General features: G+C 47.9%; 1 protein-coding gene across 8 annotated transcripts in view; it reads right to left on the reverse strand.

Moving 5' to 3' along the window:
* Positions 1-21,363, reverse strand: part of SBK2 (SH3 domain binding kinase family member 2) — a 108,369-nt gene that overhangs the window by 14,202 nt on the left and 72,804 nt on the right. The window contains exon 1 of one of the 8 annotated variants that reach the window (XM_040424212.1): positions 9,747-9,752. The exons of the other annotated variants lie outside the window; for them this stretch is intronic. The gene's annotated coding sequence lies outside the window, so the exon portion shown is untranslated. Of the gene's footprint in view, positions 1-9,746; positions 9,753-21,363 lie in introns of those variants that run through there. 8 annotated transcript variants of the gene reach the window in all.

Here is a 21,363-nt window from a genome sequence, read left to right on the forward strand (position 1 = left end):
GTTATTATACCCCTTGTGCTTGTGTTACCTCCTGAACCTTGTCCTCAGACCCTTGTTTCTATTGCTATTCTGTACCGGCCTGGGAAGCTCTTGCTTCTGTGATCTGTCTTGTTTATTGTTGTCCTTTCTTTAGCGCCCTGCATGTACGTAAGCTAGGGACTGACGCCCAGTTGTACCCCGTCGGTTAGGACGGACCGTGCAAGTAGATAGGGATAGGGGTGTGGATGGAGATAGGGCTGCACTTATCCCTACCTATTTGTCACATCTTCTTAATAAAGGTAACATCATGTTTACCACCCACTGAATGCCATAAATACAAGACCCATAAAACTACAGCGGAATTCAGTTTTTTCCAATTCCACTCCATTTAGAATGTTGTTTCCAGCTTCCCAATACATTTTATGGAATATTGATTGGTGCCATTAGAAAGTGCAACTTGTCCTGTACATAATGATCCTAATCACATGGCTATGTGAAAAGAAAAGTAAAAAATGTATGGCTTTCGAAGGCGGGGAGGAAAAAATACAAACTAAAATTGGTCTGGTCCTGAAAGGGTTAATAATCCAAACCATAAATTCGGTGAAAACTGATGCCCTCTAGACATGGTCTTAAGCCTAGGTGTAAAAATATTTTTACACAGTCTTTTGTATCCTCCATCCATATATTTGTGTTTTGTAATTAGACCATGCCTAAGGGTCCATTCACACGTCCGTAGTATATTGCGGATCCGCAATACACCCGGCCGGCACCCCCCATAGAACTGCCTATTCTTGTCCGCAATTGCGGACAAGAATAGGACATGTTCTATTTTTTTGCGGAGCTTTGGCCCGGAAGTTCGGGGCCGCGCTCCAGAAATGCGGATGCGGAGAGCACATAGTGTGCTCTCCGCATCCATTCCTGCCCCATTGAGAATGAATGGGTCCGCACCCGTTCCCGATATTGCGGAATGGATGCGGACCCATTTGCGGACATGTGAATGGACCCTAAGTCGTATTTTTTACAAACTGAAGAACCACAAGTTGACCATTTTCTCTATACCGTCATGCTCCCATTCCCTAATTTTCTAGGATATTGTCTTTTGCTTTAGTTCAAATATGTCCCAGTAATTGGGCAAAGAAATGATGCCCAGTACACAATACTCCATGTGTGGTTTGAATAATAATTTGTATATTCTTGTCATGTGCCTCATTGGCAGCAGCTGCCTGGCACTGGTTGCTAAAATTAAAGAGTACCTAAACTTTTATTTTTCATAGTTCAATAGTATAAGTGAAAATAGTGAATTCTGTATTCTAGTTTATTAAAGAGAAGTGCCTATGTCTGTACTTATTACCCTCTCCCCTGCTCCTGCACTGTTGGCGGATCAAATCTGTACACAGGAGCCCATACACAAGCCCATTAAAGTCTATGGAGAATGGAGTGGAAACAGAAGAATGAGCTGCTGAGGTAGTCAGAGGGTAGTCAGGGAGATCACAAAACACCACTGTTGCTACTAGTGATTGACTTATCTCCCCCCAGAGGTGGATTATTAGGTGAAATATTATCCAGTTCTTGGGAGAGATAAATTACTTACTAGGTGCACACACCTGGTGTCTCCCCCCTCTGTCTGCTGTAAATTTGTCCCTCCCAAGTACGGAGTTCTCTGTAAGGATTTGATCAATCAATTAAAAGACAGTGATCAGTGCATGGGCAGGGGTAAGGAAATAAGTGCAGAAACAGGCACCTCACTATAATAAAATATACTCATTGACAAAAAAAACAACATATCCAGATAGAAATGTCGGCTTGCTGCAAATTCCGGCATTCAGTTATGTCTCAGGCAGATATGTAAATTATTACAGGTGTGGTCTGACAGTGGGTCTTGCCAAAAGGGGACATAAGTGTTTCCCCCACTACCCTGTAAAAAGTCTCTGAGAGGCGACTTTTGGGTAGTGTACGTCTTGGTTAGAGATTGTTGACTGCTAGACAAGCCTCTACTACACACTCAAAGACATTTTGCCCAGTTGACTTTAAGAGGGGGCGCATCACTGGATTGAGAAAAGCAGGATGGTTGTTTCAATGAATTACCTGCCATGTAGGCCATTCTGTCCTAGCTGTTAGGAGGTGTCGGGAACAATGGTTAAGTGAGGGTACGCACATATGGTAAAACAAGCTGCCCAGACAGACCACCAGTAGAAAGGATCGATTGATCCGGTGATAAGCATGAGCAGCTACCACAGTTTTACTGTCCAGCATCCAGTCACAAGTGGCACCTTCACCCCTGTCTCTGCCTGGACCATTTTCAGGCACTTAGCTGAAGGAAAGTTGATGTCACGGCTCCCATTACGTGTCCTGTTATTGACACAGCCAACCTTCTTTAGTAGTGGTGTTGTGAATGAGAAACCTGGACTTTTACAGACTAGAACTGTATTGTCTTTAGCGATGAATCCAGGTTCCATTTGGGATCAAAGGATGGTTGGGTTTGAGTATGGGGGCCTTGTGGTGAGCGCTTCAATCCTGCCTTTGCTGTGGAGCGACATACTGCCCCAACTCTTGGTGGGATGATTTGCAGAGCCATCATCAGTCACCCCTAATAGTCATACGAGGAACACTAACAACTTAGTGATGTGTGCTGGACGTTCCTCTATAGCAGGGCCTCCAGTAGGATAATGCTCGCCGACACACAGCAAGGGATTCCCTGTAATGTCTCCACCAGATTACAACACTTCCTTGGCTGCCCGGTCACCAGATTTATCGTCAACCAAATATTTGTGGGAACTGCTGGGATGCCAGCTTCACCAACCTACGAGTGTGCAGGATCTGCAGGCCCAGCTGCAACATCTGTGTGCAAATGAGCCACAGGATACCATACAGAACCTTTATGCCTTAATGTCCAACCATATCCCAACTCAGGCCGTATCTCATCTTGCATCCAGACCAGAGACTGTATCTCATCTTGTATCCAGGCTTGAGGCCATATCTCATCTTGTGTGTAGACTAGAGGCCGTATTTCATCTTGTATCCAGGCTAGAGGCCGTATTTCATCTTCTATCCAGGCTAGAGGCCATATCTCATCTTGTATCCAGGTTAGAGGCCGTATCTCATCTTGTATCCAGGTTAGAGGCCATATTTCATCTTGTATTCAGGCTAGAGGCCGTATCTCATCTTGTATCCAGACTAGAGGCCGTATCTCATCTTGTATCCAGACTAGAGGCCGTATCTCATCTTGTATCCAGACTAGAGGCCGTATCTCATCTTGTATCTAGGCTAGGGGACATATCTCATCTTCTATCCAGGCTAGGGGACATATCTCATCTTGTATCCAGACTAGAGGCCATATCTCATCTTGTATTCAGGCTAGAGGCCGTATCTCATCTTGTACCCAGACTAGAGGCCATATCTCATCTTGTATTCAGGCTAGAGGCCGTATCTCATCTTGTACCCAGACTAGAGGCCATATCTCATCTTGTATCCAGGCTAGAGGCCGTATCTCATCTTGTATCCAGGTTAGAGACGCCCAACAGGGTCCTAGAGCCTCCTTTCAGTTGTGCAGTTTTTCCTAATAAACGTCTCCTTTCATTTAAATATTATAATCACTTCCATATATCATCATTACATTTACACAGAGAAAGCTTCATTCAATTCAAACAACTCCTTCTTGGTACTTTATTTTTTTGGCAATGAGTGTATATTACAGAGTTCACTACTTTCACCTGTACTATTGAATTATGAAAAGTAAAAGAAGTGTTTAGTTACACTTAACCCCTTCAGCAGGGCCGGCGTTGGGGGGGCAAACTGGGCAATTGTGGAGCTCAGCAGAGAAGAGGGGGATGAAGGACCTGCAATGACCTCACCATCATGTGACCAGAACAGAAGGCGGAGCTAAGCAGTGCAGTAAAGTAATGAAGAAGAAGACCAGTGATGCTTGGGAAGAAGTGAAGGATTCGATGTAAGTGCCAGGGAAATGCTGGGAGCTGTAGTCCTCTCCTCTTATACCTTGTGTTATTTAATATCAGAGTACATTACAAGATGAGGTATGAGGAGAGGACTAAAACTCCCAGCATGTCGAGCTTGTTATGTGATATCAGAGTACATTACAAGAGGAGGTATAACAGAAAAGGACTACAACTCTCAGCATGTTGAGGCCATTATTATGTAATATCAGGGTACATTACAACACCCTGGATATGCTGGGAGTTTTAGTCCTCTCCTCTTATACCTCCTCTTATAATGTACTCTGATATTACATAATAACGGCTTGGACTTGCTGGGAGTTGTAGTCCCATCCTCTTATACGTCCCCCTGTAATGTGCTTTGATATTAAATAATAATGGCTTAGCCATGCTGGGAGTTATAGTCCTCTCCTGTTATAACTCCTGCAGTAATGTGCTCTGAATTAGGGCCGGGACGATGGATGGGCGAGGGTAGTAATCCGCCTAGGGCGCTACTTCGCTACCCATGAAGGGTGGCGCACTCATGGCCGTCCAACTTCGCAAGCCTCAGGCCGCTAGGCGTCCAGCTTGTGAGGCATTAGAACAGCGCAAGAAGCTGCAATGACATCAACGCGACCTCCTGCGCTGGGTCTCGCATGATGACTCATTCATGTGAGACCCAGAGCAGGAGTAGTGATGTCATTGGGACCGCATGCATCAGGACGCAGCAACACAAGCCACAGATAAAACTGTGGTCTGCATCGCAGACAGCGGCAGGGAGAATGGGAGTGAGGTGAGTTTTTAAATTTTTACTAAATGTCCGCACTGCTGGGGGCACCAGGAAAGGGGTGAAGGTCATTATATTTACCTGGCACTACTGGGGAGGAATGGAGGAGCATTATATACTGGCACTACGGGGGAACATTATATGTATACTGGCACTATGGGGGGGAGCATTCTATATTGGACCTAGTGGGAGGCATTACAGGGGAACATTAGAGCCACTGGGAGCATTATGGTTATATTATTACTATTAGGGTATTCTAGGGCACCCCTGCCGATCAGCTGTTTGAGGAGACGCCATGCGCTAAGTGCACATGCTGTCTCCCTTCTCTCACCGCTGTATGTCTATGGGACAGTGAACAGCACACACCATCTGCTCAAACAGCTAATCGGTGGGGGTGTCGGACTGTGTTTTTAGCACATTATTACAAGATTTGGGGCCCCACTTTTGATTTTGCCCAGGGCCACATTTTGTCTAAAACTGGCCCTGTCCTTCAGGACGCATCCTAATTTTGCAAATCTGACATGTGTCACTTTATGGGGTAATAACTTTAAAACACTTTTACTTATCCGGGCCATTCTGAGATTGTTTTCTCGTCACATATTGTACTTCATGACAGTGGCAAAATTAAGTCAAAATATTTCATTTTTATTTAAAAAAAATACAAAATGTACCCAAAATTTCTACTTCATGTTTGGATCATTTTAAAAATGACATTTTATTTTTTTGAGTTTTTAGAAGGCTTAGAAGTTTAGAAGCAAATCTTAACATTTTTTAGAAAATTTCCAAACTTTTTCAGGACCAGTTCAGTTATGAAGTCACTTTCTGGGGCTTACATATTAGAAACCACCCATAAATCACCCCATTTTAGAAACTACACCCCTCAAGCTGTGGTTCCTCGAACTGGGACTGGTGCTGCACCCAACTTTTCCAGAGTTTGATGTTGTCCACACCCCTCATCTTTCCTTCTCATCCCCTGGTATGTCTGCATTGAACTATTAATGCCTCTTTCCCTGCTGGATTTATTGAGTATTTGTTTACATTGACTATTTCACCCCTGTATCTGGTCCTCCCTTGATTAGGCCAAATGTACCCCCCCCCCTCTTGTTCACACTTGATTGAACACTGAGTGGTATAAATCTAAGTCCTTGGGTCTTTCAGACCTTGGTCTTTTCAGTGCAGCATCTTACTCTACCCACTTTTCCACAACCTCCTTAACCACCTCCGGACCGCCTAACGCAGATTCGCGTTCCGGAGGTGGCAGCCCTGCGCACAGTCACGCATATATGCGTCATCTGGCGATGGCCGAGATTTCCTGTGAACGCGCGCACACAGGCGCGCGCGCTCACAGGAACGGAAGGTAAGAGAGTGGATCTCCAGCCTGCCAGCAGCGATCGTTCGCTGGCAGGCTGGAGATGTGATTTTTTTAACCCCTAACAGGTAAATTAGACGCTGTTTTGATAACAGCGTCTAATATACCTGCTACCTGGTCCTCTGGTGGTCCCCTTTGTTTGGATCGACCACCAGAGGACACAGGTAGCTCAGTAATATGTTGCACCAAGCACCACTACACTACACCCCCCCCCGTCACTTATTAACCCCTTATTCACCCTTGATCACACTTGATCACCCCTGATCACCCCATATAGACCTCCTGATCACCCCCCTGTCATTGATTACCCCCCTGTCATTGATTACCCCCTTGTAAAGCTCCATTCAGATGTCCGCATGATTTTTACGGATCCACTGATAGATGGATCGGATCCGCAAAACGCATACGGACGTCTGAATGGAGCCTTACAGGGGCGTGATCAATGACTGTGGTGATCACCCTATATAGACTCCCTGATCACCCCCCTGTCATTGATTACCCCCCTGTCATTGATCACCCCCCTGTAAAGCTCCATTCAGATGTCCGCATGATTTTTACGGATCCACTGATAGATGGATCGAATCCGCAAAACGCATACGGACGTCTGAATGGAGCCTTACAGGGGCGTGATCAATGACTGTGGTGATCACCCCATATAGACTCCCTGATCACCCCCCTGTCATTGATTACCCCCCTGTCATTGATCACCCCCCTGTAAAGCTCCATTCAGATGTCCGCATGATTTTTACGGATCCACTGATAGATGGATCGGATCCGCAAAACGCATACGGACGTCTGAATGGAGCCTTACAGGGGCGTGATCAATGACTGTGGTGATCACCCCATATAGACTCCCTGATCACCCCCCTGTCATTGATTACCCCCCTGTCATTGATCACCCCCCTGTAAGGCTGCATTCAGATGTCCGCATGATTTTTACGGATCCACTGATAGATGGATCGGATCCGCAAAACACATACAGGCGTCTCCCTGGAGCCTTTCAGGGGGGGTGATCACCCCATATAGACTCCATGATCACCCCCCTGTCATTGATCACCCCCCCTGTCAGGCTGCATTCAGATGTCCGTATGATTTTTACGGATCCACGGATACATGGATCGGATCCGCAAAACACATACGGACATCTGAATGGAGCCTTATAGGGGGGTGATCAATGACAGGGGGGTGATCACCCCATATAGACTCCCTGATCACCCCCCTGTCATTGATCACCCCCCTGTCATTGATCACCCCTCTGTAAGGCGCCATTCAGACATTTTTTTGGCCCAAGTTAGCGGAATTTTTATTTTTTTTCTTACAAAGTCTCATATTCCACTAACTTGTGTCAAAAAATTAAATCTCACATGAACTCACCATACCCCTCACGGAATCCAAATGCGTAAAATTTTTTAGACATTTAGATTCCAGACTTCTTCTCACGCTTTAGGGCCCCTAGAATGCCAGGGCAGTATAAATACCCCACATGTGACCCCATTTCGGAAAGAAGACACCCCCAGGTATTCCGTGAGGGGCATATTTAGTCCATGAAAGATTGTGCCAAAAAAAAAAAAATTCTATGAACTCGCCATGCCCCTCATTGAATACCTTGGGGTGTCTTCTTTCCAAAATGGGGTCACATGTGGGGTATTTATACTGCCCTGGCATTTTAGGGGCCCTAAAGCGTGAGAAGAAGTCTGGGATCCAAATGTCTAAAAATGCCCTCATAAAAGGAATGTGGGCCCCTTTGTGCATCTAGGCTGCAAAAAAGTGTCACACATCTGGTATCGCCGTACTCAGGAGAAGTTGGGCAATGTGTTTTGGGGTGTCATTTTACATATACCCATGCTGGGTGAGATAAATATCTTGGTCAAATGCCAACTTTGTATTAAAAAATGGGAAAAGTTGTCTTTTGCCGAGATATTTCTCTCACCCAGCATGAGTATATGTAAAAAGACACCCCAAAACACATTGCCCAACTTCTCCTGAATACGGCGATACCACATGTGTGACACTTTTTTGCAGCCTAGGTGGGCAAAGGGGCCCACATTCCAAAGAGCACCTTTAGGATTTCACAGGTCATTTACCTACTTACCACACATTAGGGCCCCATAACACACAACCCCACAGGTGACCCCATTTTAGAAAAAAGACACCCCAAGGTATTCCGTGAGGGGCATGGCGAGTTCCTAGAATTTTATATTTTTTGTCACAAGTTAGCAGAAAATGATGATTTATTTTTTATTTATTTTTTTCCTTACAAAGTCTCATATTCCACTAACTTGTGACAAAAAATAAAAACTTCCATGAACTCACTATGCCCATCACGAAATACCTTGGGGTGTCTTCTTTCCAAAATGGGGTCACTTGTGGGGTAGTTATACTGCCCTGGCATTTTAGGGGCCGAATGCGTGAAAAGTGGTTTGAAATCAAAATCTGTAAAAAATGGCTGGTGAAATCCGAAAGGTGCTCTTTGGAATGTGGGCCCCTTTGCCCACCTAGGCTGCAAAAAAGTGTCACACATCTGGTATCGCCGTACTCAGGAGAAGTTGGGCAATGTGTTTTGGGGTGTCACTTTACATATACCCATGCTGGGTGAGAGAAATATCTTGGCAAAAGACAACTTTTCCCATTGTTTTATACAAAGTTGGCATTTGACCAAGATATTTATCTCACCCAGCATGGGTATATGTAAAATGACACCCCAAAACACATTCCCCAACTTCTCCTGAGTACAGCGATACCACATGTGTGGCACTTTTTTGCAGCCTAGGTGGGCAAAGGGGCCCACATTCCAAAGAGCACCTTTCGGATTTCACCGGTCATTTTTTACACATTTTGATTTCAAACTACTTACCACACATTTGGGCCCCTAGAATGCCAGGGCAGTATAACTACCCCACAAGTGACCCCATTTTGGAAAGAAGACACCCCAAGGTATTCGCTGATGGGCATAGTGAGTTCATAGAATTTTTTATTTTTTGTCACAAGTTAGTGGAGTATGAGACTTTGTAAGAAAAAAAAATCATCATTTTCCACTAACTTGTGACAAAAAATAAAAAGTTCTATGAACTCACTATGCCCATCAGCGAATACCTTAGGGTGTCTACTTTCCGAAATGGGGTCATTTGTGGGGTGTTTGTACTGTCTGGGCATTGTAGAACCTCAGGAAACATGACAGGTGCTCAGAAAGTCAGAGCTGCTTCTTCAAAAAGCGGAAATTCACATTTTTGTACCATAGTTTGTAAACGCTATAACTTTTACCCAAACCATTTTTTTTTTACCCAAACATTTTTTTTTTATCAAAGACATGTAGAACAATAAATTTAGAGCAAAATTTATATATGGATGTCGTTTTTTTTTGCAAAATTTTACAACTGAAAGTGAAAAATGTAATTTTTTTGCAAAAAAATCATTAAATTTCGATTAATAACAAAAAAAGTAAAAATGTCAGCAGCAATGAAATACCACCAAATGAAAGCTCTATTAGTGAGAAGAAAAGGAGGTAAAATTCATTTGGGTGGTAAGTTGCATGACCGAGCAATAAACTGTGAAAGTAGGGTAGGTCAGAAGTGTAAAAAGTGGCCTGGTCTTTCAGGGTGTTTATGCTATGGGGGCTGAGGAGGTTAAATACCACACATCCATTCACCTAGCAAGGAACTATTCATCTCTCCCTCCATCTTACCTTCTCATCTGACAGCTTGCACAAACATGTTTGGCAACGTAAAACACTTCCTTCCCAAACACACACAGATACCTCATGCCCTCTCTTATTCTCACCTACTAACACTTTCTCTGCTTCTCCTTGTTGCTGGTGATTGGTGATATCTCTCCAAATCCAGGTCCCCTCAGCAGATCCCCACTATAACCTCTACCTCCTACTACAAATCTCTTTCTACAAATTTCTGCAATCCCTTGAACCTAATAACCATTCCTCTAACCCCTGCTCCTTTAGCTCCTCTTGCAGGAGCATTATAGAACGCATGCTCTGTCTGTAACAAACTGTCCTACATACATGACCTCTTCATCTCTCGAAAACTTTCCTTTCTTGGTCTCACAGAAACATTGCTGAGCCTCTGACACCTCCTCCCCTGTTGCACTCTCTTATAGCAGATTTATTTTCACTCACACACCCCGTCCCGGTAGCAAACATGGTGGAAGAGTTGGTCTTCTCCTATCAGACACATGCTCCTACAGCCCAACTCCACTGCTACCCTCCGTTACACTCACTTCATTTGAAGTACACTCTGTTCGCATCTACTCTCCCTCCAACCTCCAAGTAGCTATCATTTACCGCCCCCCAGGCCCAGTCACCATCTTTCTTGACCGCTTTAACACCCGGCTCCTATACTTTCTTTCTGCCGACATCCCCACTATCATCACGGGTGACTTCAACATCCCTATCGACACCTGCCACTCATCCACCTCTAAACTCCTATCACTCTCTTCCCCCTTCAGCCTCTCACAGTGGTCTCCCGCTCCCACCCACAGCGATCGTCACACTCTGGATCTTATCTTTACCTGCCTCTGCTCCCTTTCTAACCTTTCTAATTCGCCTCTCCCCCTATCCGACCACAACATACTCACTTTCTCTTTACTGATCTCTTCTGCTGCTCCCCCGGTCCACACACTAGCACACCCCCGCAGGAACCTTAAACATCTTGACATTCGCTTGCTCTTTGACTCCCTTCTGCCACTCTCTACCATTTGTTTCCTCCAAGACCCAGATACTGCCACCACCCTATATAACACCACAATAAGTACAGCTCTGGACACTGTTGGCCCCCTCACACACAACAAAACCTGAAAAATCAACAGACAACCCTGGCACACCAACCTAACTAAAAAACTCAGTTAAGCTTCCAGGGCTGCTGAGCGGCGATGGAAGAAATCCCACTCTAAGGATCACTTCACAGCATATCCCTCCTCATTTTTAAATCCTCACTTGCTGATGCAAAACAGGCCTACTTCTCATCTCTCATATCTTCCCTGTCCCACAGCCCTAAACAACTTTTTAACACTTTTAATTCCCTTCTCCGTCTGCCAGCGCCCCCACCCTCTCCTCTCAGCTGAGGACTTTGCCACATACTTCAAACAAAAAATAGTCAACATCAGAGATTGCTTCAGCGAACAGTCCCCACAGACCCTCTACACACCTACTCAGTCTTCTTCTCCCAAAACCCACTTATCCACCATTACAGAAGAAAAACCCTCCACGATACTCTCCAGATCACATCTCACCACCTGTGCACTTGACCCAATCCCATCCCACCTCATCCCTAACCTAACCACAGTGTTTATCCCAGTCCTAACTCTTCTCTTCAACCTATCACTAACCTCTGGAGTCTTCCCCTCTGGTTTTAAACATGCTACCATTACACCCATCCTCAAAAAGCCTTCACTTGACCCATCTTCTTTGTCCAGTTATCGACCCATATCACTTCTTCCATATGCATTAAAGCTACTTGAGCAACATTTCCATTCTGAACTGTCCTCTTATCTATCCTTCTGCTCCCTCTTTGACCGGCTACAATCTGGCTTCCGACCCCACCACTCAACTGAGACTTCCCTCATTAAAGTCACCAACGACCTACTAACAGCCCAAACCAAAAAACATTATTCTGTCCTCCTTCTCCTTGTCCTGTCCTCTGCCTTTGACACTGTCGACCACTCCCTTCTGTTACAAACTCTCTCATCTCTTGGCATCACTGACGTGGCTCTCTCCTGGATCATATCATACCTCACGGACCGGACATTTAGCATCTCCCATCCACTCTCACACCACCTCCTCGTCTCATCCCCTCTCTGTTGGTGTCCCGCAAGGCTCTGTCCTAGGACCCAAACTCTTCTCTATCTACATTTTCGGCCTGGGACAGCTCATAGAGTCCCATAGCTTTCAGTATCACTTTTATGCTGACGACACACAAATCTACCTCTCTGGTCCAGACATCACCACCTTACTATCCAGAATCCCACAATGCCTATTTTCCATATCCTCCTTCTTCTCCTCTCTTTTTCTAAAACTTAACATGGATAAAACAGAATTCCTCATCTTTCCCTCATCTTTCTCAACCCCCCCAACATCTATCATGATCAATGGCTGCACACTCTCCCCGGTCACCCAAGTCCTCTGCCTTGACGCGACCTTGGATTCTGCCCTCTCCTTTCGACCGCACATCCAAGCCCTTTCCACCACCTGCCACTTCCTACTCAATAACATCTCTAGCATCTGCAGTTTCCTCAATTTTGAGCCTGCGAAAATGCTTGTACATGCCCTCATCATCTCCCGCCTAGACTACTGCAACATCCTCCTCTGTGGCCTTTCATCTAGCACTCTCGCACCCCTCCAATCTATCCTCAACTCTGCTGCCCGACTAATCCACCCTGTTATTCCTCTGCCTCTCCCCTCTGCCAATCCTTTCACTGGCTCCCCATTGCCCAGCAAATTCAGTTCGAAATACTAACAAATACATACAAGGCTGTCCACAACCTGTCCCCTCCCTACATCTCTGAGCTACTTTCCCGATATATCCCCACACGCAATCTCCGATCCTCACAAGACCTCCTTCTCTCCTCTCCTATTATCATCTTTTCCCACAATCGCCTCCAAGATTTCTCCTGTGGATCCCCCACATTTTGGAACTCGCTACCCCAACATATCAGACTCCTACACCTACAGTGGAATCCTTCAAAAGAAACCTAAAAACCCACCTCTTCAGACAAGCCTACAACCAGTGACCCTGCTACCTCTATACCGCTATGACCAGCTTCACCCTCTCCTACTGTGTCCTTCTCACATAACTTGTAGATTGTAAGCCCCCTTACAGGCAGGGCCCTCTCTCCTTCTGTACCAGTTTGTAACTCGTCTTGTTCATGCTTTGTACAAGTGTCTGTATTATGTATGTATACCCCTTTTTATATGTACAGCGCTATGGAATGAATGATGCTTTATTAATAAATAATAATAATAATAACATCAAATTTTCTGAGCAAAGGGCCCTGCTTTCCCCACGACACACTGTCTGATCTATAAAGGATTTAGGGAGGCATTTTTGATTTTGTCTAATTGTGCCACATGTGCATATGCCTCTGGCAGCAAGGCAATTCAGGAGAGGGACACTATTGTAAAAGTTGTCCAAATATAGATGGTATCTGTGGTCAAACAGGGGGTGGACTAAATCCCATACTATCTTCCCACTTATACCCAGAACGGGGGGACAATTGGGTGGCTCAATTTTTGAATCTTTTCCCTCGTAAATGCAAAATCGCAATGTATACCCGGATACACTTTCACAGGCCCTATACAACGTCACGCCATACCTAGCCCTTTTATTGGGCAGGTACTGGCGGAAATGTAATTCATCCACTGAGAGGCATTTTTGGTGGGTATATAATTGACCAAATTTGAAATTGTAGTGTCAACCACTGGCCTAATTTGAAAGAGTCTGTCATAACTGGGGTCGCTTGTGGGTAGGCATTCATTATTATTGCTGAAGTGTAGAAATCTTTGAATAGCTTTGAAACGGGTTCGGGGCATGGCAAGAAAGTAAAGAGGGGTGTGATAAAGAATATCTTTGTTTCGATATGAACTTATTGTTTTTTTTATAATGCCCATGCTTAGGAGAAGTCCTCAAAACTTTAGCATTTCAGTCTTGTCAGTAGGGATCCATTTGTGAGGCCTTAAAAGATAACTGGATGGGAGGCAATAAATTGCTCTGCGTATATATTTCTTTCTTCCACCATCAAGTTAATGAGGTCATCAGTGAAAAATAATTTGAAAAAATGAATTTCACTGAAACCTGTGGTATCTACATTGATGCCTGGAGTGGCTGTAAATTCAGGCACCTGGGGCACATAGTTATCTGCGGGGATCCATGAAGAGTCACTTGTACAGGGCTGCGACTGTGCACTACCCGTAGGACGCCTACGAGGGGGTTCATCATTAGATTAATCATTTGAGAAAGATGAAACTAAAAATGTCACTTCATCTCCACTGTTTTGGTATCCTCAAAAAGCAGGGCAAATGCCTCGTTGCAGTGAAAAGCTGTTTAGTCATTTTAAACTAAAGTAACGTAGATTTTTTTGGGCTTTTTATTTTTATTTTATTGAACCACGAACTTAAATCCTGTATATCCTTTAAGATAAAAACTCCCTGAGTCACTTGGCAGTTATTGACAGGTGTCACAGGTAGCACAGATGGCTGGCGATGAGCCTCAGGAGGCTATGGGTCACAGAGTAGTGCCAATATCCTTATTGGGGCAGAGAGGGTTTAAGTAATGTATTATTTTACAATTATAGGTGGCACAAATCCACATGGGGCATAGGAGACTTATATTTTAAAGAATGGTGCCACTCAAGCACAGGACACGAGTATGTACACACAGAAGGATGGCACACGTAGTTACAGGATAATTTATTTTTATGTAACTTGGGAGTGTGTGACAGGTGTCTTGACGGACCGACATGCTGGTGTGACAGGTGTCTTGACGGACGGACAGGCTGGTGTGACAAGTGTCTTGATGGACGGACAGACTGGAGTGACAGGCGTCTTAACAGACGGACAGGAGGCTGGGGTGGGAGGTGTCTTGATGGACGGACAATCTCGAGCAACAGGTGTCTTGACAGACAGGCTGGAGTGACAGGTGTCTTGATGGACGGACAGACTCGAGTAACAGGTGTCTTGACAGGCTGGAGTGAGAGGTGTCTTGACAGACGGACAGGCTGGAGTGACAGGTGTCTTGATGGACGGACAGGCTGGAGTGACAGGTGTCTTGACAGATAGACTGGAGTGACAGGTGTCTTGACAGACGGATAGGCTGGAGTGACAGGTGTCTTGACAGAGGGACAAGCTGGAGTGACAGGTGTCTTGAGAGACAGACAGGCTGGAGTGACAGATGTCTTAATGGACGGATAGGCTGGAGTAACAGGTGTCTTGATGGATGGACAGACTCGAGTGACAGGTGTCTGGACGGACAGGCTGGAGTGACAGGTGTCTTGAAGGGACAGGCTGGAGTGACAGGTGTCTTGACGGACAGGCTGGAGTGACAGGTGTTTTGACGAAGGGACAGGCTGGAGTGACAGGTGTCTGGACGAACAGGCTGGAGTGACAGGTGTCTTGACGGACAGGCTGGAGTGACAGGTGTCTTGACGGACAGGCTGGAGTGACAGGTGTCCTGACGGACAGACAGGCTGTGTCACGGAACCATGAACCAGACGTACAACAAGAGATAAGTGAAAATAAGAAGGCTTTATTGAAAATAAAGCTGTAAAGCAAAGTCCAAACGGATGGTGAAACCGAGCAGAGTCTTTGCGAAGCCAGAGGTCAGGAACCAGAAGGGTAGTCAGACGAAGCCAGGATCAGGAACCAGCAGGGTAGTCAGACGAAGCCAGGATCAGGAACCAGCAGGGTAGTCAGACGAAGCCAGGATCAGGAACCAGAAGCAGCAGCAGTCTTAGAAGCATGTGAACACAAGAGGACCAAGCAAGGAACTGAAGCCACAGACCTCCTATATATATGAGCTAGGCATCCAGCTCCTCCCAGTGGGAAGGAGGAGCCGCAGGGTGGAAGGCTACAAGAAACCCAGAAACCAAGATGGCCGCCAGCACATGTCAAACGAAGGAGAACAGCAAGAAGGTAAGACCATGACAGTACCTCCCCCTCAAGGGCCCCTCCTCCGCGGAGCACAAAACGGTTTCTGAGGGAAGCGTGCGTGGAAGGCTCGGAGCAAGGCAGGAGCATGGACATCTGCGGAGGGAACCCAGGAACGCTCCTCTGGACCATAACCACGCCAATGGACCAAAAACTGCAACCGACCGCGGACCAGGCGTGAGTCCAGGATATTGCTCACCTCATATTCCTCACGATTGCCCACTTGGACCGGACGAGGCCGAGGAACCGAGGAAGTGAAACGATTACACACCAGTGGCTTCAACAGGGAGACATGAAACACGTTGGAGATCCGCATGCCAGGAGGAAGCGCAAGGGCATAGGCTACCGGGTTTACCCTGCGAAGCACTCGGAAGGGACCAACAAAGCGAGGCGCCAGCTTGGGAGTGGGCACTCGAAGGTTGAGGTTGCGGGTGGACAACCATACACGGTCTCCGACCTGGTAGGAAGGAGCAGGCGCTCGTCTGCGATCAGCCTGGAGTCTCTGGCGCTGCGCAGAGACCTCAAGGGACTTCTGGATCTGTACCCAAGAAGCACGTAGGACGGAAAGGTGATCCTCCACAGCCGGAATATCCTGGGGAGAGAATACCTCCGGTAACACGGCAGGTTGGAACCCATAATTGGCCATGAAGGGAGACGTCCCAGAGGAAGAGTTCACCGCCGTGTTCCTGGCAAACTCAGCCCAAGGCAGGAGGTCAACCCAATTGTCTTGGTGATCGGAGACATAGAAACGAAGGAATTGCTCCAAGGCCTGATTGGATCGTTCTGCGGCCCCATTGGACTGAGGGTGGTAGGCCGAGGAGAAGGAGAGATGAATCCCCAACTGGGAGCAAAAGGCGCGCCAGAACCTGGACACAAACTGACTCCCCCGATCCGACACAATCTCCTTGGGCAAACCGTGCAACCGGAAGACCTCCCTGGCAAAAATCGTGGCCAACTCTTGTGCAGAGGGTAACTTCTTGAGAGGAACACAGTGGCACATTTTGGAAAACCGATCCACAATCATGAGAATGACCGTATGGCCTCGGGATGCAGGGAGGTCCACAATGAAATCCATCCCCAGGTGTGACCATGGGCGCTCCCCGGTGGCTATGGGTTGCAGAAGGCCCAACGGAAGGTGCCGAGGGGACTTACTCTGGGCACAAACGGAGCATGCCGCTACATATGCGGCGATGTCGGAACGTAGGGAAGGCCACCAGAACAGACGTGAAACAGCCCAGGACAGCTGATTCTTTCCAGGATGCCCCGCGGTCTTGGAGTTATGGTAGGTTCGCAACAACCGAGTGCGCAACTCCTCAGGCACAAAACATCTGCCGTTGGGTCTCCCAGAGGGAGCACCAGATTGAGCCGCCAAAATCTGCTCACCCAGGGGAGAGGTCAGGCTGGTGCGAATGGCGGCCAGGATCTGATTCGGAGGTATGACCGAAGTCGGAATCGACTCCTCCCTGGACAGCTCGGAGTACTGCCGTGATAAGGCATCCGCCCTGATGTTCTTGGAACCGGGTAGGTAGGAGACCACGTAATTAAAACGTGACAAGAACAGAGCCCATCTGGCCTGACGTGGTGTCAATCTCTTGGCCTCAGAAAGGTAGGTCAGATTCTTGTGGTCCGTCAGGATGAGAACCGGAACCACCGAACCCTCGAGCAAGTGCCTCCATTCTTTAAGGGCCTGCACGATGGCCAATAACTCCCTGTCACCAATCTGATAGTTGCACTCCGCGGAAGACAGTTTCCGGGAGTAAAACCCACAAGGAAGCAGAGGACCCTCTGGTGTTCTACGCTGAGACAGAAGGGCGCCTACTCCCGTCTCAGACGCGTCCACCTCGAGGACAAAGGGCAACCCAGGGTTGGGATGCGACAGAATCGGAGCCGACACAAAGGCGGACTTTAGGGCCTCAAAAGCTCGGATGGCCTCGAGCGGCCAGACCTGGGAATTACTGCCCTTCCTGGTCAGATCCGTGAGAGGCTTGGCCAGCATGGAAAAGTCCCTGATGAACTTCCGATAATAATTGGCGAAGCCCAAAAAGCGCTGCAGGGAACGAAGACCACTGGGCTGGGGCCACTGTAAGACAGCCGAAACCTTCTCAGGATCCATGGAGAACCCCTCAGCGGAAATGATGTAACCTAAGAAGGTTACCTGGGATCGGTGAAATTCGCATTTCTCAAGCTTACCGAACAGCTTGTTCTCTCGTAACCGTTGCAACACTCGTCTGACATCCAGAATGTGGGCCTCCATGGATTCAGAATATACCAAGATGTCATCCAAATAGACCACCACACACTGCTGCAACAGGTCACGGAAAACATCGTTGATGAATTCCTGAAAGACTGCGGGCGCATTGCACAACCCAAAGGGCATAACCAAGGATTCGTAATGACCGGTCCTGGTGTTAAACGCGGTCTTCCACTCATCGCCCGCCTTGATCCTTACCAGGTTATATGCCGCCCTCAGGTCGAGTTTGGTAAAGACCGTGGCCCCTTTAAGGCGATCGAACAGCTCGGAAATCAAGAGTATCGGGTAAGCGTTCTTGATCGTGATGCGATTGAGACCCCTGTAATCGATGCAAGGCCTCAACTCACCGCCCTTCTTTTTCACAAAGAAAAATCCAGCCCCTGCCGGGGACGAAGATTTGCGAATGTGTCCGCGTGAAAGCGCCTCCTTCACGTACTCCTCCATGGCCTCATTCTCCGCTACCGACAGTGGATAGACTTTGCCACGAGGAGGAACGGCACCAGATTGTAACTCTATGGCACAATCGTATGGGCGGTGCGGAGGTAGGGCAACCGCGCGCACCTTATCGAATACATCCCGGTACTCCTCGTATTCAGGAGGCAACAGAGAGTCCGAGGAAGTACACAGCAACTTGACAGACCCATGGATGCAACTAGCCCCACACTGCGGTGACCACGAGAGGATCTCGACCGATCTCCAATCGAAAGTCGGATTATGCTTCTGGAGCCAGGGGTACCCCAAGACCACCGAGTAGTGTGGAGACGAAATAACCTGGAGGCAGACCGACTCTCTGTGAACGGCACCAATGGCTATCCCCACTAGAAGGGTCTCATGAGTCACGTGTGGCGGCAGAAGGGGTCTGCCGTCTATCGCCTCAAGAGCCAGTGGGGAACCTCGAGCCTGCAGAGGAATGGAATTGGCGGCAGCGAACACACTATCAATGAACAAACCACCAGCACCAGAGTCCACCAACGCCTGGGTCGTCACCGAGCCCCCGACCCAGGAGAGGACAACAGTGATCAGTGGTTTGTCAACACGGGAAACCGGGGACGAGGAGACTCCACCCAAGATCTGCCCCCGACAGGATCTCAGGTACGAGCGTTTTCCCGGACGGTTCGGACATGCCAACCGAAAATGCTCACCGAGACCACAGTACATGCATCGGCCCTCGCGTCTCCGGAGTGCCCTCTCCCCCTCGGACAGGCGAGCAAACCCCAGCTGCATGGGTTCACCCCCAGACAAGTCATCCCCAGGAGGCGTGGGAGGAGAGGGAGGCACGGGTGGGACAGCAAACGTAGGCACCAATCTGTTAGAAGACCTCCGCAGGTTCTCCTTAAAGGAAGGTCTCTCCCTGAGTCTGGTGTCAATCAAAATCAGGAAAGAAATAAGAGACTCGAGCTCAACTGGTAGGTCCTTAGCTGCAACCTCATCCTTCAAGGCATCCGAGAGACCATGAGAGAAAGCAGCGACCAGAGCCTCATTATTCCAGCCCACCTCTGCTGCCAGGGTACGAAACTCAATGGCGTATTCAGCTACGGATCGTGAACCCTGTCTGATGGACATAAGGAGCTTCGCAGCAGAGGCAGCACGAGCCGGCACATCGAATACCTTCCGAAGAGAAGCAACAAAACCGGAAAACTCGGCAACCACCGGATTGTTGTTCTCCCATAAAGGGCTGGCCCAGGCCAAGGCCTTGTCCGAGAGCAGCGAGATCAAGAAGCCCACCTTTGATCTCTCAGTGGGAAAGGCATGTGGCAGCAACTCGAAATAAATGCCCACCTGGTTAAGGAAACCTCGGCACTGAGTTGGCTCTCCCCCAAAGCGCTGTGGAAGAGGGGCAGAACCGGTCATACCCCGAAACACCGCAGGCGCAACAACAGGTGTCGGGGTAGACTCTGGCGCAACAACCGGAGCGGCAGTAGGAGCGAGCCCAGGAGCGACAACCGACCCATCGGCAACGGGAGCGAAATGCAACGCCACAGCGAACCGACCCAACAGGTGATCCTGCTGATCAAGTCTGGCAACCAGCGTGGGTAGCGAGGATGGCCCTGTACCGTCAGAATTCATGGCTTGGTCCTAATGTCACGGAACCATGAACCAGACGTACAACAAGAGATAAGTGAAAATAAGAAGGCTTTATTGAAAATAAAGCTGTAAAGCAAAGTCCAAACGGATGGTGAAACCGAGCAGAGTCTTTGCGAAGCCAGAGGTCAGGAACCAGAAGGGTAGTCAGACGAAGCCAGGATCAGGAACCAGCAGGGTAGTCAGACGAAGCCAGGATCAGGAACCAGCAGGGTAGTCAGATGAAGCCAGGATCAGGAACCAGAAGCAGCAGCAGTCTTAGAAGCATGTGAACACAAGAGGACCAAGCAAGGAACTGAAGCCACAGACCTCCTATATATATGAGCTAGGCATCCAGCTCCTCCCAGTGGGAAGGAGGAGCTGCAGGGTGGAAGGCTACAAGAAACCCAGAAACCAAGATGGCCGCCAGCACATGTCAAACGAAGGAGAACAGCAAGAAGGTAAGACCATGACAGGCTGGAGTGACAGGTGTCTTAACAGACATATAGGCTGGAGTGACAAGTGTCTTGATGGACGGAGAAGCTGGAGTGACAGGTGTCTTGACAGATGAACAGACTGGAGTGACAGGTGTCTTGATGGACGGATAGACTCGAGTGACAGGTGTCTTGATGGACGGATAGACTCGAGTGACAGGTGTCTTGACGGGCAGGCTGGAGTGACAGGTGTCTTGATGGACAGGCTGGAGTGACAGGTGTCTTGACGGACGGACAGACAGGCTGGAGTGACAGGCACAGAAGAGTGGCAAATCGGCACTGAAGGGGTTAATTATGTGTGATGCAGGGGATGATTCACAGAACTGATGATGACAGGCTGACAGGTGAGGCACAGAACTGATCTGTGTCACTGATTTGGGCACAGAAGAGTGGTGTTTCGGCACTGAAGGGGTTAAAAGGGGTTAAACCGTTTGTGGTGAGTGGATTCTGACAAAGCTCCTTCTCTGATCGCTTTCCTGACAGGAATTGGGACGATCAGAGAAGGAGAGTACACACAGTACTGTGATTGGTCCATCGCTGTGATTGGTCTATCTGCAGTAATGGCCGGGGAGCGTTGCGATTCGCTTCCCGCCGGCGTCACTGGCTGCCTAGCAACCCCCGTGTGTCAGCAAAACGGAACTGTCAGCGCATCGCTCCGTGCACTGACAGTTTAATCGCATCACGTACATGCACGTGGGAATGCGGTAAAGCACCACATTCCCCCACGTACATGTACGTGATAATGCGGGATGGGGTAAAAGTATACTATTCACCAGTATCCCCAAGACTCTTTTCATGGCAGTTTTGCCCTGTGTTTTACATCATTTATGTAATACATAATACTTAT

This window comes from Bufo bufo, chromosome 1 (assembly GCF_905171765.1).
Source record: "Bufo bufo chromosome 1, aBufBuf1.1, whole genome shotgun sequence".
In the NCBI taxonomy this organism is placed as follows: domain Eukaryota; kingdom Metazoa; phylum Chordata; class Amphibia; order Anura; family Bufonidae; genus Bufo; species Bufo bufo.